This window comes from Oncorhynchus gorbuscha, linkage group LG03 (genome assembly GCF_021184085.1).
Source record: "Oncorhynchus gorbuscha isolate QuinsamMale2020 ecotype Even-year linkage group LG03, OgorEven_v1.0, whole genome shotgun sequence".
NCBI lineage: Eukaryota > Metazoa > Chordata > Actinopteri > Salmoniformes > Salmonidae > Oncorhynchus > Oncorhynchus gorbuscha.
Window position 1 is genome coordinate 57503920 of NC_060175.1, and position 13309 is coordinate 57517228.

At 45.5% G+C, this 13309-nt stretch overlaps 1 protein-coding gene and 1 long non-coding RNA gene across 5 annotated transcripts in view; one reads left to right on the plus strand and one right to left on the minus strand.

Annotated features, from left to right (window-relative positions):
• Positions 1-13309, plus strand: part of pacsin1b (protein kinase C and casein kinase substrate in neurons 1b) — a 63137-nt gene that overhangs the window by 13067 nt on the left and 36761 nt on the right. Inside the window, exon 1 of one of the 4 annotated variants that reach the window (XM_046343079.1) lies at positions 5848-6021. The exons of 1 other annotated variant lie outside the window; for it this stretch is intronic. The gene's annotated coding sequence lies outside the window, so the exon portion shown is untranslated. Of the gene's footprint in view, positions 1-5847; positions 6022-7221; positions 7244-13309 lie in introns of those variants that run through there. 2 more of the 4 variants (XM_046343082.1, XM_046343081.1) reach the window with 2 other exon arrangements.
• Positions 1-13309, minus strand: part of LOC124031618 — a 49562-nt gene that overhangs the window by 10216 nt on the left and 26037 nt on the right. The gene's annotated exons all lie outside the window — the stretch shown is intronic.

The window sequence follows — 13309 nt, forward strand, 5'->3', positions numbered from 1 at the left end:
CCGATCCTCGTTTGCTAAGTCAAACAACACCGCTGGTTCTGCTCACACTGCCCTACCCTGTGCTCTGACCTCTTTCTCCCCTCTCTCTCCAGATGAAATCTCGCGTCTTGTGACGGCCGGCCGCCCAACAACCTGCCCGCTCGACCCTATCCCCTCCTCTCTTCTCCAGACCATTTCCGGAGACCTTCTCCCTTACCTCACCTCGCTCATCAACTTATCCCTGACCGCTGGCTACGTCCCTTCCGTCTTCAAGAGAGCGAGAGTTGCACCCCTTCTGAAAAAACCTACACTCGATCCCTCCGATGTCAACAACTACAGACCAGTATCCCTTCTTTCTTTTCTCTCCAAAACTCTTAAACGTGCCGTCCTTGGTCAGCTCTCCCGCTATCTCTCTCAGAATGACCTTCTTGATCCAAATCAGTCAGGTTTCAAGACTAGTCATTCAACTGAGACTGCTCTTCTCTGTATCACGGAGGCGCTCCGCACCGCTAAAGCTAACTCTCTCTCCTCTGCTCTCATCCTTCTAGACCTATCGGCTGCCTTCGATACTGTGAACCATCAGATCCTCCTCTCCACCCTCTCCGAGTTGGGCATCTCCGGCGCGGCCCACGCTTGGATTGCGTCCTACCTGACAGGTCGCTCCTACCAGGTGGCGTGGCGAGAATCTGTCTCCTCACCACGCGCTCTCACCACTGGTGTCCCCCAGGGCTCTGTTCTAGGCCCTCTCCTATTCTCGCTATACACCAAGTCACTTGGCTCTGTCATAACCTCACATGGTCTCTCCTATCATTGCTATGCAGACGACACACAATTAATCTTCTCCTTTCCTTTCCCCCTTCTGATGACCAGGTGGCGAATCGCATCTCTGCATGTCTGGCAGACATATCAGTGTGGATGACGGATCACCACCTCAAGCTGAACTTCGGCAAGACGGAGCTGCTCTTCCTCCCGGGGAAGGACTGCCCATTCCATGATCTCGCCATCACGGTTGACAACTCCATTGTGTCCTCCTCCCAGAGCGCTAAGAACCTTGGCGTGATCCTGGACAACAAACTGTCGTTCTCAACTAACATCAAGGCGGTGGCCCGTTCCTGTAGGTTCATGCTCTACAACATCCGCAGAGTACGACCCTGCCTCACACAGGAAGCGGCGCAGGTCCTAATCCAGGCACTTGTCATCTCCCGTCTGGATTACTGCAACTCGCTGTTGGCTGGGCTCCCTGCCTGTGCCATTAAACCCCTACAACTCATCCAGAACGCCGCAGCCCGTCTAGTGTTCAACCTTCCCAAGTTCTCTCACGTCACCCCGCTCCTCCGCTCTCTCCACTGGCTTCCAGTTGAAGCTCGCATCCGCTACAAGACCATGGTGCTTGCCTACGGAGCTGTGAGGGGAACGGCACCTCAGTACCTCCAGGCTCTGATCAGGCCCTACACCCAAATAAGGGCACTGCGTTCATCCACCTCTGGCCTGCTCGCCTCCCTACCACTGAGGAAGTACAGTTCCCGCTCAGCTCAGTCAAAACTGTTCGCTGCTCTGGCTCCCCAATGGTGGAACAAACTCCCTCACGACGCCAGGACAGCGGAGTCAATCACCACCTTCCGGAGACACCTGAAACCCCACCTCTTTAAGGAATACCTAGGATAGGATAAAGTAATCCTTCTCACCCCCCTTAAAATATTTAGATGCACTATTGTAAAGTGGTTGTTCCACTGGATGTCATAAGGTGAATGCACCAATTTGTAAGTCGCTCTGGATAAGAGCGTCTGCTAAATGACTTAAATGTAAATGTAATAAAGGTGTGGATGAGTTGCTAAACTGCAGGTTGTGATAGCGTAAGTCGTAACCTGGCAATGTTCTGTAGATGGAAAAATTTGACCTTGGTCATTCTCTTGATGTGGGCCTCAAATGAGAGCTGACTGTCAAATATCAACCCAGGTTGCAAACCTCACTGGAAGAGAGGACCTTGACACCATCAATATTGAGGCTGAATGTTGTTTATTATGGTGCGAGTGCTAGTCAGGACGACCTTCGTCTTTTTGCAGGTTAACTGCAAGACACTCAACTGCATCCACGCTTTGATGTCCTGCAGGCAGCTGGCCAGAAGTGCAGTGGCAGTGTTTGTGGAGACATACAGCTGAGTGTAGTCAGCACGAAAGTGAAGTCCCTGTTTCCTCAAGGTAGTTCCAAGTGGCAGCATGTAGATACAAAACAGTAGTGGCCCCAGGACCGAGCCTTGAGGCGACCCCATGTCGGACCACAACTGTGTCTGACCTACTAGGACTGATAGCTGTAAACTGGTAGCAATCTGTGAGATGGGACCTGGACCAGTCCAGTATCTGACAGGCCCAGGAGCTTCTCCATGAGGTCCAGCAGGATGGTGTCTGATCGTGTCGAATGCTGCATTGAGGTCCAGCAATATGAGGATGCTTGCAGCCCCAGAGTCAGCATTCATCAGGAGGTCATTGGTGGCCCTTACCAGGGCAAACTCTGTGCTGTGTCTCGCTCCGAAACCCGACTGGAAGGGTTCAAGTAGGTTGTGAGTGACCAGATAGTTTTGGAGCTGGTTAGAAACAGCACATTCGAGGAGCTTACTCAGGAAGAGCAGGTTGGAAATAGACTTGTAACTCCTCTCACTGTCAACAGTATTTATTTTCAGCTAAATTAACATGTGTAAATATTTGTATGAACATAACAAGATTCAATGACTGAGAAATAAACGGAACAAGAACCACAGACATGTGACTAACAGAAATTGAATAGTGTGTCCCTGAACAAAGGGGGGTCAAAATCAAAAGTAACAGTCAGTATCTGGTGTGGCCACCAGCTGCATTAAGTACTGCAGTGCATCTCCTCCTCATGGACTGCACCAGATTTGCCAGTTCTGCAAGAAGGGTGCCACATGAAGGAGGAGGATGTCTTCCCTGTAATGCACAGCGTTCGTTGAGATTGCAAGCAATGACAACAAGCTCAGTCTGATGATGCTGTGACACACCGCACCAGACGATGACGGACCCTCCACCTCCAAATCGATCCCGCTCCAGAGTACAGACCTCGGTGTAATGCTCATTCCCTCGACAATAAATGCGAATCTGACCATCACCCCAGGTAAGACAAAACCACGACTCGTCAGTGTAGAGCACTTTTTGCCAGTCCTGTCTGGTCCAATGATGGTGGGTTTGTGCCCATAGGTGACGTTGTTGCCGGTGATGTCTGGTGAGGACCTGGCTTACAACAGGCCTAGAAGACCTCGGTCCAGCCTCTCTCAGCCTATTGGGGACAGTCTGAGCACTGATGGAGGGATTGTGCGTTCCTCATGTAACTTGGGCAGTTGTTGTTGCCATCCTGTACCTGTCCCGCAGGTGTGATGTTCGGATGTACCGATCCTGTGCAGGTGTTGTTACACGTGGTCTGCCATTGCGAGGACGATCAGCTGTCCGCCCTGTCTCCCTGTAGCGCTGTCTTAGGCGTCTCACAATACGGACATTGCAATTTATTGCCTTTGCACATCAGCAGGCCTCATGCCTCCTTGCAGCATGCCAAAGGCACGTTCACGCAGATGAGCAGGGACCCTTGGCATCTTTCTTTTGGTGTTTTTCAGAGTCAGTAAAAAGGCCTCTTTAGTGTCATTAGTTTTCATAACTGTGACCTTAATTGCCTACCGTCTGTAAGCTGTTTGTGTCTTAACGACCATTCCACAGGTTATTGAGTATTTATGGTTCATTGATCAAGCATTGGAAACTGTTTAAACCCTTTACATTGAAGATCTGTGAAGTTATTTTGATTTTTACGAATTGTCTTTGAAAGACAAAGGGTCCTGAAAAAGGGACATTTTATTTTTTTGCTGAGTTTACTTCTAGAGGTTGTCAGGGTCAGATCCAGGCTTTTTAAGTACTGGTGTGACAGCGGCCTGTTTGAGCTGAAGAGGGACATCCAGTGACGAGTTGATTTGTTGATCATTTATGTGAAGAAAGGCTCCAGAGCAGGTAAGCAGGTGGGAATAGTGTCAAGTGTGCAAGTGGTTGGCCTCATTGTTTTAACCAGCTTGGTTACATCAGCTGCAGTTACTGTGGTGAAGGTGGAGAACCTGGACTCAGGGAGCGTAGGGAGCGTAGGACTGGGTATCTCAACTACCGGGCCAGGAGAGGATAGGATGATGTTATTGATGTTTTCAATTTTGCGTTGAAAGAAGCACAGGTATTGATTGCACCGTTCTGGGGAAGCTGAGGTGGCAGAATTGTTCAAAGGTTGGAGGAGCTTGCTCACAGTAAAGAACAGATCCCGGGAGTTACCACTACTGATCAGTTGAGAATAATAGGATGTCCGAGCTGCATTTAATATATATATATATATACTTATATGTACATATCTACCTCAATAACCTCGTACCCCTGCACATGGACTCGCTACTGGTACCCCCCGTGTATATAGCCAAGTTATCGTTACGCATTGTGTATTTATTATGAAGTTTTTATTTTATTATATTACTTTTTATTATTTCTCCATTTTCTTTCTCTCTGCATTGTTGAGAAGGGCCGGTAAAGTAAGCATTTCCCTGTTAGTCTACAACTATTTGTTTTTTTTTACAATGTGACAAAATAAGATTTGATTAGAGCATCAGAGGGAAACAGAAGCAATTAACACGGAAATATTTTACAGCAGGCACCTCACCCGACCTGCCCTCGTGTCTGTTGGTGCTACTCCCGCTATGTTCAGGGAATTACAGTCCGGATACATGCGAGCTGATGGGGAGGTCATGGGTCGAGAATAAAAACAAAAATAAGTCAATAAAAAGCATGCAGGTGGTATAGTATATTATATGCTGCTCCCAGGTGCTTTGATTCAACTGCACCACAATACACAGACAATGTTTCAGCTCGAATTGCCTTCATCAGGTGGCTTTAAGTCTTTCGTCATATGAGCGCCATTTACCGTGTGCAAGCTTTCTTTCTTTATTCATCACTATTTACTCTTGGTCCAGCACCCAGTGCGGGAATTTGGGATGTGCATATCATTTCCACATCCAACAGAAAGAAAAGATTGAGGTCAGTCTTGTGCAGTAGCCAGCAGGAGAGAGAAGCCGTTGTGTTTGAAGTGTAGGAGAATTAGTTTGATCCCCTCTCAATCTGAGTCAGTCTAGCTACACATTCTCTCAATCATTCTCCAAAGTGCTGCCAGAAAGGGAGGGAGGTGTGCGTTGAAAGCAGACTGAGTCTATGAAATGAGGCTGCTGCTGTTGCTTATACATTATTATGCTCTGCTCTAAGGCAAGCTTTTTGATGGGTGGGAGTGATTCCGCACCCCGAATTCGATAAACACACACAACCCTCCTGCCAATTGTAATGTGTCCTTAGATCGCCACGTCAGCTTTGATCTGATCCGCTGCTGTTTCCTGCCAGACAACACACCTAACAGGACTCTTCTGTACCTATACGCACATCCGGATTTTGTCATAAAAAAGGTTTATTACCTATTTCCTTCCTTCAGCCCCTTATTTCCTTCCTCTCTTTTCTGTTTACCTCTTTTTCTCGTGCCCTCTCTCTCCAACCTACCTCTCTCTCTCCTGGCCCCTCTCTCCTGCCATCCTCTCTCTCTCTCTATGACCTTCCTTACATTCCTGCCTCCCTCTTTCTATGCTGCCCTTTTCTCCCCTCCTGTCCATTTTCTCTCCTGTCCTTTTCCCTCTCCATGACAACGGTTCTCCTTGAGACTTCCTAGGAATGTGTCAGACAGACAGGGAGGGAGTGCCCTCACTGGCAGCTGGCTAATTATTGATGGCCTTGCCGGTCTTCATGAGGATGTGTCAAAGTTCAGTCGGTGTGTTTGTGTGTGTGTGTGTGTGTGTGTGTGCGGGGGTGCTTAGACAACAGGGTGTGTCGTCTCCTTCAGGTGCATAGCTGTGCTAGTTGCCTCTAGCCACTAACACTGTCCGTCTCGAGTGACACATCTTGCAAGCTTGGAAACAGATCGTTCCGAGTGTTGCTCACAAGGACTTAGCCAGCTCACACAGACAAGAGTGACCAGGTACAGTACTGTTATGTTACTTTAAAATACACAATATAGATCAATATATACTTTCTGAAATATTTACAGTTTTAATAACCTAGTCTACGTACACGTCATGTAGAATGTTAGAAAAATCAGAGTTCTTTAGAGAACTTCTGTGCTTACGATTCAATGGAGGCTGCTGAGGGGGAGAACGGCTCATAATAATGACTGGAACAGCGCAAATGGGATCAAACCATGTGTTTGGTGTATTTCATACCTTTCCAGTGATTCCACTCTAGCCATTACCACGAGCCTGTCCACCCCAACTAAGGTGCCACTGACAACCTGTGTTATGATTTGTTGAGTATGTGAGCAATGCTCCTCTACTGAATTATGTATTAAGATCACTGCAGACATTCAAACAGGACGCTGTGCCTTTGGATAACATGTTGATTTATCAATCCGTCTATCAAAAAAAACACAAAAATCTCTCTCAAAAAAGGGTACACTTATTTAACTTGAACGGCTTGCGCTCTTGAAATCCTCCTGAGTGTATGGGTGGTAAAGGGTGTTGTTCTCGGATACCTTAGATACACACGTGTTGCTAGGCAAATAGATGTCGTAATTGTATGTACCTATGATGTTACCACAATAGCGAAGTGTGCATGGTTGTTTTATGGATTTACTGCACTTTGTTATGCTCTTGTCCTTTTCTCTCATGGCCTTATTGAATCACTGAGCCCCTCTGCCCTTTCACAACACCAGGTGTCCTCTCTCTCTCTTTCTCTCTCACTTTCTCTATCTCTCTCTCTCTCATTATTTCCAGTGTTACTTACAGTGCCCATCTTTAGTTTTTAGGTGTTCTGTTTCAAAGGGAGGGGCTCAAACGGTTTGAATCCAAGGGACCAGGGATCCAGTCTAGAAGCACGGCTCCCATTGTTTTGCTTCGGTACTGCAGTTTAACTGACGCCCTGCCCAAAACGACAATTTCCGTAGATGGCCCCATAGAGAAGTCCGATTTAAAACATTTTAAAAATCCAATTGTTGCAGTGGCTGATTGTTTTTCCGTCAATCACAGTTGAAGATATTAACATTACATATTCATCCAAAGTCTGCCATGTTTTTGGATGATGTCATGACGTCGTCGCTGCTCACATGGCTCCCTGTGTGCACTAAGGGCTAGTGTGCATGTGATGTTGATCCGTATAAACCGGATGCAACCCGGATATAGACGGTCCATGAATCGGCGTATGCAAATGTGAGTAGATAACCTTGAAAACAACGGTCGGACATATTTGACGCAGTCTCCAGTTAATATTACACCTCAGTGATTGAATCTGGTCGTGGCCAGACTGTATCTATGTAGCAAAACAGAATGTAAGCCTGCGAGATCAGGATGGTTGGTTCGAGGCTAAAGCATTCCCATCCCGGGGAGAAATCTGTCAGGAGCAGCTCTGTTTGCTGTTTTCTTCCCTGTTAGTCAACTGTGCAGTCACCTGGAGTGTGACTCACGCTTTTACTCTCATCAATGGTGAACGTACATCAAGATGGCAACATTGAGATATGACGTCATTGTTTTAGCACTATCCACGAGGATTGGGCAATGTCTGGAATGACTCATCATCCCATCGCTGAACATACGATTGTATATGGTATACGATTACGCACGGGCATTCTTTATACGTTACTAATGTTTTCTTAATGTTCTCAAATCAAATCAAATTTTATTGGTTACATACACATTTTTGGCAGATGTTATTGCGGGTGTAGCGACATGCTTGTGTTCCTAGCTCCAACAGTGCAGTAATATCTAACAATATACAACAATACACACTAATTAAAACAGTTAAATAATGTAATTAAGAAATATAGAAATATTAGGATGAGCAATGTCGATGTTCAGAGTATAAATATATATATGGGATGTATAGATAACATTGACAGTATATGGATAGAATATGTAGTATATTTGAAGAACAGTATGTACAGCAATAGTTAAATAGGATAGGTCTTGACTAGAATATATTATATACATATGAAGTGGATACAACAGTGTAAACATTATTAAAGTGACCAGTGTTCCATGACAATGTACATAGGGCAGCAGCCTCAAGGGGGAAGGTTAGAATAACAGGGTGGTAGCCGACTAGTGACTGAAGTTCAGGACAGGGTACTGGGTGGATGCCAGCTAGTGGTGACTATTTAACAGTCTGATGACCTTGAGATAAACCGCTTCTTTCAGTCTCTCCGTCCCAGCTTTGATGCACCTGTACTGACCTCACCTTCTAGATGGTAGCGGGGTGAACAGGCAGTGGCTGAGGTCCTTGATGATCTTCTTGACCTTTCTGTGATACCGGGTGCTGTAGATGTCCTGGAGGGCAGGCAGTGTGCCCCCGGTGATGTGTTGGGAAGACCGCACCACCCTCTGGAGAGGCATGCGGTTACATATAGTGATGTTGCCATACCAGGTGGTGATACAGCCTGACAGGATGCTCTCAATGGTTCATCTGTAAAAGTTTGTGATGGTCTTAGGGGCCAAGATACATTTCGTCAGCCTCCTGAGGTTGATGAGGCACTGTTGCACCTTCTTCACCATACTGTCTGTGTGGGTGGACCATTTCAGTTTGTCAGTGATGTGTACGCTGAGGAACTTGAAGCTCTTCACCTTCTCGTGAAGTCCACTATCAGCTCCTTTGTTTTGTTGACGTCGAGGGAGAGGTTATTTCCATAGCACTACTACACCAGGGCCCTCACCTCCTTCCTGCAGGCTGTCTCATCATCATTGGTAATCAGGCCTACCACTGTTGTGTCGTCTGGGAACTTGATTATTGAGTTGGAGATGTGCATGGCCACGCAGTCATGGGTGAACATGGAGTACAGGAAAGCGCAAACGGGATGGAGGTATGATCTGATTTGCCAAAGGGAGGGCGGGAGGGAGAGGGAGGGCCTTGTAAGCTGTCCCGGAAGGGGGAGTTGCAATGGTTGAGAGTTCTTGTTGCGCAGGCAATGTGTTAATAAAACTTTCCTAAGATTTGACTAATTAAAGTCCCCAGCTAAAATATATGCAGCCTCAGGATGTGCGGTTTCCAGTTAGCACAAAGTCCAGTATAGATCCCTGAGAGGCTGTCACGATGATGACCGAAGAGAATTCTCTTAGGAGATAATGCGGTCAGCATTTGATTGTGAGGTATTCTAGGTCAGTTGAACAAAATGACTTGAGTTCCTGTACATTACCACAATCACACCATTAGTAGTTAATCATGAAACACACCTGAGCCTTTCATTTTCCCAGAGAACCCAGCTGGATGTATGGAAGGGGACAGTATATCCGGAGAGAGCCATGATTCTGTGAAACAGAATATATCACAATCCCTGATGTCTTTCTGTAAGGAGATCCTCGCACTGAGCTCTTCTACTTTATTGTCCAGATACTGAACATTAACAAGTAATATACTCAGAAGCGGTAGATGGTATGCACGTCTCCTGAGAGTCAGATTAAAAGTCCACTCTGAATACCTCTTCTCCATTGGCGGTGTCTTTGAGCAGTCTCTGGGATAAGAATGAAAATATGATAAGATGAAAATGAAGCAATTTTCTGACGAATGTGTTGCACTAAAGTTTTTTTGGTGACGGAAAACTACAGTTGCATGGCCCTGATCACTCTATTGAAGCAAAAACACACGGTTAACTTTCAATCTAAAATGCGACCCCTGTCAACACACAGCTGGACTCACCTACTCCCGGCTTTCTTCCATTGAGCTATTTAGAAACAAACACTTGACTGGCTCAACTTTTCTGTGAAACTAAGGTAAGCCTCCTAATGTAAAATAATGTGACCGGTGAAATGAAGAATGTGATCTGGTTTTATTGCAGAAGTTGACTGAAATGTCGATTCGGATTCAAACAACTTTCTGAGATAGAAATCTGTTAGGCCTATAGATTAATTCATTTACATTACATTTAAGTCATTTAGCAGACGCTCTTATCCAGAGCGACTTACAAATTGGTGCATTCACCTTATGACATCCAGTGGAACAGCCACTTTACAATAGTGCATCTAAATATTTTAAGGGGGGGGTGAGAAGGATTACTTTATCCTATCCTAGGTATTCCTTAAAGAGGTGGGGTTTCAGGTGTCTCCGGAAGGTGGTGATTGACTCCGCTGTCCTGGCGTCGTGAGGGAGTTTGTTCCACCATTGGGGAGCCAGAGCCGCGAACAGTTTTGACTGGGCTGAGCGGGAACTGTACTTCCTCAGTGGTAGGGAGGCGAGCAGGCCAGAGGTGGATGAACGTAGTGCCCTTATTTGGGTGTAGGGCCTGATCAGAGCCTGGAGGTACTGAGGTGCCGTTCCCCTCACAGCTCCGTAGGCAAGCACCATGGTCTTGTAGCGGATGCGAGCTTCAACTGGAAGCCAGTGGAGAGAGCGGAGGAGCGGGGTGACGTGAGAGAACTTGGGAAGGTTGAACACTAGACGGGCTGCGGCGTTCTGGATGAGTTGTAGGGGTTTAATGGCACAGGCAGGGAGCCCAGCCAACAGCGAGTTGCAGTAATCCAGACGGGAGATGACAAGTGCCTGGATTAGGACCTGCGCCGCTTCCTGTGTGAGGCAGGGTCGTACTCTGCGGATGTTGTAGAGCATGAACCTACAGGAACGGGCCACCGCCTTGATGTTAGTTGAGAACGACAGGGTGTTGTCCAGGATTACGCCAAGGTTCTTAGCACTCTAATTTGATGGTTGATCGTGAAAGAGTAGGCTATAGCTATGCCAAGAAGTCACATTGAAATGGAATGGGGATTGGGGAGAAAAAAAGTTAATTAAGATTTTAAAACAATAAGACAGACAATGGAGTGTCCTCTGCAAAAGGCCCATGATCAACTGACATTGGAGAGGCAAAAAAACACATTAGGCCTTATCTGACATTGTGCTACTTTGGTGCTCCTCTCTTTTTCTACAATCTACATTGTTCTCTTGCATTATGTTAATAGTCTAACTACCACATACATTACTGTTCAAAAGTTTGAGGTCACTTAGAAATGGCCTTATTTTTTGAAAGAAAAGCAAAAAAAATTGATTTAAAATAACATAAAATGTATCAGAAATGGTGTAGACTTTGTTAATGATGTAAATGAATATTGTAGCTGGAAATGATGTATTTTTTATGAAATATCTACATAGGCGTACAGAGGCCCATTATCAGCAACCATCACTCCTGTGTTCCAATGGCACGTTGTGTTAGCTAATCCAGGTTTATAATTTTAAAAGGCTAATTGATCATTAGTAAACCCTTGATTTAAAGAAGCAATAAAACTGGCCTTTAGTTAATTATTTTTTATTTTATTTTATTTCACCTTTATTTAACCAGGTAGGCAAGTTGAGAACAAGTTCTCATTTACAATTGCGACCTGGCCAAGATAAAGCAAAGCAGTTCGCCACATACAACAACACAGAGTTACACATGGAGTAAAACAAACATACAGTCTAATACAGTAGAAAAATAAGTCTATATACAATGTGAGAAAATGAGGTGAGATAAGGGAGGTAAAGGCAAAAAAAAGTCCATGGAAGTAAATACAATATAGCAAGCAAAACACTGGAATGGTAGATTTGCAGTGGAAGAATGTGCAAGGTGGAGCGAAATAATGGGGTGCAAAGCAGCAAAATAAATAAATACAGTAGGGGGAGAGGTAGTTGTTTGGGCTAAATTATAGATGGGCTATGTACAGGTGCAGTAATCTGTGAGCTGCTCTGACAGCTGGTGCTTAAAGCTAGTGACAGAGATGAGTGTTTCCAGTTGCAGAGATCTTTGTAGTTCGGTTTTGGGGGTGACCAGAGAGATATACCTGCTGGAGTGCGTGCTACAGGTGGGTGCTGAAATGGTGACCAGCGAGCTGAGATAAGGGGGGACTTTACCTAGCAGGGTCTTGTAGATGACCTGGAGCCAGTGGGTTTATCAACGAGTATGAAGTGAGGGCCAGCCAATGAGAGTGTACAGGTTGCAGTGGTGGGTAGTATATGGGGCTTTGTTGACAAAAAGGATGGCACTTTGATGGACTGCATCCAATTTATTGAGTAGGGTATTGGAGGCTATTTTGTAAATGACATCGTCGAGGATTGGTAGGATGGTCAGTTTTTACAAGGTTATGTTTGGCAGCATGAGTGAACGATGCTTTGTTGCGAAATAGGAAACCAATTCAAGATTTAACTTTGGATTGGAGATTTGGAGTTTGATGTGAGTCTGGAGAGTTTACAGTCTAACCAGACATCTAGGTATTTGTAGTTGTCCACATATTCTAAGTCAGAACATTCCAGAGTCGTGATGTTGGACGGTTGGGCAGGTGCAGGCAGCGATCGGTTGAAGAGCATGCATTTAGTTTTATTTGTATTTAAGAGCAATTGGAGGCCACGGAAGGAGAGTTGTATGGCATTGAAACTCGTCTGGAGGGTTGTTAACACAGTGTCCAAAGAAGGGCCAGAAGTATACAGAATGGGGTTGTCTGCGTAGAGGTGGATCAGAGACTCACCAGCAGCAAGAGTGACATCATTGATGTATACAGAGAAGAGTCGGTCCAGAAATTGAACCCTGTGGCACCCCCAGAGTCTGCCAGAGGCCGGGACAATAGGCCCTCCGATTTGACACACTGAACTCTATCAGAGAAGTAGTTGGTGAACCAGGCGAGGCCATCATTTGAGAAACAAGGCTATTGAGTCTACCGATGAGGATGTGGTGATTGACAGAGTCGAAAGGCTTGGCCAGGTCAATGAATACGGTGTAACGGTTTTGACTTGAGGTTATTATTTATAGGGGTGCCAGGTAGGTTGTGCCTACCAGAGAAAACATTGGTTTCTCCTTTTAGTTTGGGTGGGAATGAGTCCCATCTGGTCCGTCAAGTCTACACCAATACAAAGGACGTATGTAAAAGTCAGGATGGAAATAAACTTTTCATAAACCCTTAAAACATTGAAAAGAACTTCAAAAACAATTATATTCTGTTGCGTGGGTTGTATTAGCAACAACAATGATTACACACATATATAATAATATCACAATGAGTTCTGGCTCCTCCAGAAATGTCCTGTACCTCGGGCCTAAAAAGAGTCCTGCCCGGTAAAGGAGTTCAGTGAACTCAAGTGACTTTTGTCACGCGATGTTTGTCCGTTCGTTCCGTGTAGCGTAAACCCAGTATTAAACATACAATCAATATAACAATTACTTTACCACAGAACCTTAAAGCGGATCAACTCTTAATTAAGTCCTCAACTACCACTAACTACACAAATCACAGTATACATCACATCCAAACAAATGAAATACCGTATACAAA